The 3,990-nt window shown below is 35.1% G+C and overlaps 1 non-coding gene across 1 annotated transcript; it reads right to left on the minus strand.

The window, feature by feature from the left end:
- Positions 1-337: 337 nt before the first annotated feature.
- Positions 338-2,598, minus strand: LOC114317151 (uncharacterized). Its single transcript, XR_014331794.1, has 4 exons — positions 2,477-2,598; positions 2,294-2,404; positions 1,303-1,391; positions 338-536 (listed from the first exon to the last, which is right to left on the minus strand). It is a non-coding gene; the product is annotated as an uncharacterized LOC114317151 (transcript).
- Between the last annotated feature and the right edge of the window lie 1,392 nt (positions 2,599-3,990).

A 3,990-nucleotide genomic window follows, 5' to 3' on the forward strand; every position in this document is an offset into this window, starting at 1 on the left:
AATTTGATTATTTACATGTACTTGTTTATTGTATGTCTAAGTAGGTGTATTGGACATAAAAATAAAAAGTAAATAAAAATAAAGAAATACAATTTAAAATTTTAAAAAAAAATGAATAATATTTAAACTACCCACCTCATTCAATTCACTTCTAGACTCTAAAATTCAAATGAATAATATTTAAACAGAAGTCCTAATCAATGCCTTCAACCTGACCCTCCCATACGATGGAACAATCTCAAAAAATGTCATTGCTGCATTTCATTCCCCACCCTTTACTTAATATGAGGAATCAATAGATGACAACAAAATGAAAATACTGGATATGATATTATGTTTTAAAATTTGTACGTAATTAAGGAAAAACCAATATTGTTAGAGAATGCTTACCTGGTAAATGATTTGAAATACATAGCTACATATGCCTGCAGTCTTGCAAACACGAGGTTCTTCAATGGAATTCAAGCTTTTGGACATATTCAGCATATTGCCATCTTCCTCCAATGCTGGAGGCACATAAGTACCCTGCTCTGCATCTAAAGCCACATGAGCATTCCATAATAAAGAATTAGCAGCTGTTTTATTTTATTTTTATTAAAATAAAATTAAAATTAAAAAATATTAATAAAGAAAGAAAACAAGGAAGCATTCCATAATAAAAAATTAAAAGACGGAAATCAAGACATGAGGTAACACCCTGAGGCTTGAGGTTTGAATCTACTTTGATGATTATTCTTCATAGGTATGGTAGGGTAAGGTGCACCTAAGATGAGCACAGACACAGAAATCCTTCCAAGCTCAACTGATGCCTGAGGACTGCAACTTACATTTTATATTGGCAAAACCATTCATTTTTCTTCTTGTTGATTCTCTCTCTAATTATACTGCCATTGTTTCCCATATTTGACACATATTTTCAATACTTATCAGGCATAATTCCTGGTATAATTTTAAGAGATGTATATAGCTTCTTTAAGCTGCAATTTGATACAAATACTTTCTTTGTTGGGCAATAACATTAACAACCACGAGTACTAAAAGAAAAGCACATCCCCAAACATGTAAAAGGAGCATGAGTACATAACCACACAACAAAACACACAAAGGGGTGGAGAAAGCTTAAGGCTCATCAACAGGACTCGCTCAATGCATCGCCCCTATTGCTATATACACTTATCAGCATGACATCAAAATATTGAAAAGCACAATATAATGGGGGGAAAAAAACAAAGAAGCAAATGCATAAATCAAGATTTGACTAAATTAAAGGAATTGAAATGCACATCAAACAAGCAAACTTACTCAGGTTGGTTGGGTGCATCTTCTGGCTCAATAGTCATCATGTACATATCTTTGTTTGGCTCATTTGCTGGATCTTCCAGGATGTCTCCCTTCATTGCCACACCACGGCATGCGCACACACGTGAGAGAGAGAGAGAAATTAATTTATAACAATATGTAGGATCTTAAATTCATCTTCTAAGGGAACAATTCTATTAAAGGTCAAATTTATAAAATTTGACAATAGAAAATTAAAAGATTCATAGTTACAATCAATAGATAATTTTGAGAAGCCAAGAACAAAATCTCTAATTCTTCTATCAATAGATAATTTCAAAGATACAAATGTAGCGCACCATGGTAGTAAAATTAATAATAACAACAACAATAATAGTAATAAAAATAATGAGGATCAACAGAAAAAGATTTATTTAAATACTTGACACAGTTTAGCATTATGCTTTTATATATCTCACTGTTCTCATCTTGATGACCAAGCTACAAACCAACCAATCCATCGACAATGACATACGCATAAAAAAAACAAACTAAAGTGAACACAGTGTTGAAACAAATTTCTTTCTAATATGGCATAACAGTACCAAACTGCAATGTGATTAAAAGGATAACACAGAAGGATATTTGCTAAACATGTGCACAGATTTGACATGGTGTTGAAACAAATTCAGCATTTATACTGTTTCAACTTTCTCCTTGAACCAATCAAGCCTAAAAAGAAACCCAAACCAGATTGTTCGTTGCCACCACAGGCTGACATTACATAAGAGTCATTCTTTGAGAGTGCTATGCAAGGCACTGCTTCCTCAAGGTTGACACCTGTGACATCATTAGTCATAACAAGACCACTGTTTGGTTGCCATTGCTGTGGAACAACATTGGCAGTGGCCTTTAGACCCTCACCAAGTTCAGAATTCTCCTCCACAAATATCGACTAATAAAAGAAAAGAAACAGGAAAACATGCAAATGAAATTACTCCCAACTTGCTATTACCTTTCCACCTGGATTTTGTTCACTGCGTGTCCACTTCCATAACTTCTGAATCCCATTAGACCCAAGTGCCAAAACACCAAAACCGGAATTTGTATAGAGTAGTCAAGCAACCTGGATGTAGATGTGTCAGTCGAGCATAATCCAATAGATAGATTTTGCAGCAACAAATGAGTAGGAACACACCTTGTTGACTGCATCCATGTTGTCTGGCATGGTAACCTGCCGGCATTGAGCAGGATCTATAATTTCGGCCAACTGCCAGGGTTTGGTTTTATCAGTTACATCATCCAAAGTTTTTGGCTTTTTCATGTTTCTATCCATAGGATCAACTCCATTCTAGAGGGGAAACCAAAATGTATAATCAGTCCAAAAGAAACAAATGTGACATTGTACATAAAAAATAAAAGAATAAAAAGTTGCTTGGCAGTCTTAGAATCACTCTATTTTGGTCATTCTCTGTGTTCCATTCAAAATGGAACATGCCCATCGTGTGACAAAAGTCAACAGTATTCATGGGCAGGCACCTCTTAAACATGCACTGGTGTACTGTGGTTGGAACCAAGTATATAATGTAAAATTCAGTTCTAACATATAAAACTCCAGTCTAGACAATCAGTATACATAATTACTGCAGCAACAAACACTTGGCATACAAAGGGGGATGTGGAAACAAAACAAAATTGGTTTGGTTTTCAGAATTTGTTTTCTGAATAAATTTCAAAAAAAAAAGAAGAACCAGAAACCTGATCAATGAACCCAAAGGTCTTTATCGATCCCATGATATAAATACTTCAACCCAAATATATATATGTAAATATTATATAATAAAAAAATGAAAACTTAAGCATTGAAGGACCTTAATTGCAGCAGATTCAATAGGTGATCTCAATGCTTCAAAGGACGGGGCTTCAACTACTCTTAAAGATCTAAGACCAGCAGTGGTAGCGAGTATCTTTATTCCATTGTCTGCTGTAGTAACAGCGAGAAGATTTCCTTCCTTGTTGAATCTCAACGAGGAAGACTCTTTTAAAGCAAAAAAATGTCATAAAGTAAGAGCTGAATTCAAACAAGCTGGGTGTTTCCCAAAACAACTATAAAGATTACACTGACCGGAAGTCCACCCTCTGCATCCATACAAGTGAGAATGTCATTATTGTCCATGTTCCAAAACTTTATTTGCTGATCTTCACCCACGGCCAAAAAGTGGTTTTGAGTTGTGTCAAACTGCACAACACCAACAGATTTCTTTCTGAACCCAGAGTATGTCCTCTTTATTGCTCCTTCACTTTCATTCCATTCAACAAGGAAAGAATCCCCATCTTTACCCGTTCCACAAGAGAACAATCTGAAAGAAAGGATAAGGAATGAAGACAAGAGGCTGAATGATTAACAGAGAATAAGAAAGAGAGGACTTCAACTTGAGCTTAGCATATTAACAAACATGTAATATACACAAACAAATCCAAATATACATACACACAAGATTTGAAGGTAGAGAAAGTGAAGAGATTGGAGATTTGTACCTCAAGCTAAAGAGAATCTAGAAAAAGGAAAGTAACTGTATATATTCAGAGATCTTTCAACTTTTTCAACATAACAGATCAGGAAAGGATGCCTTCAGACACAAATCAACTCCTTTCCCTCCTCCTCATCCTCATCCTCATCCTCTCTCTCTCTCTCTCTCACTCACACACACA

The sequence above is a fragment of the Camellia sinensis genome, chromosome 6 (assembly GCF_055761805.1).
Source record: "Camellia sinensis isolate YWXY chromosome 6, ASM5576180v1, whole genome shotgun sequence".
Taxonomy (NCBI): domain Eukaryota; kingdom Viridiplantae; phylum Streptophyta; class Magnoliopsida; order Ericales; family Theaceae; genus Camellia; species Camellia sinensis.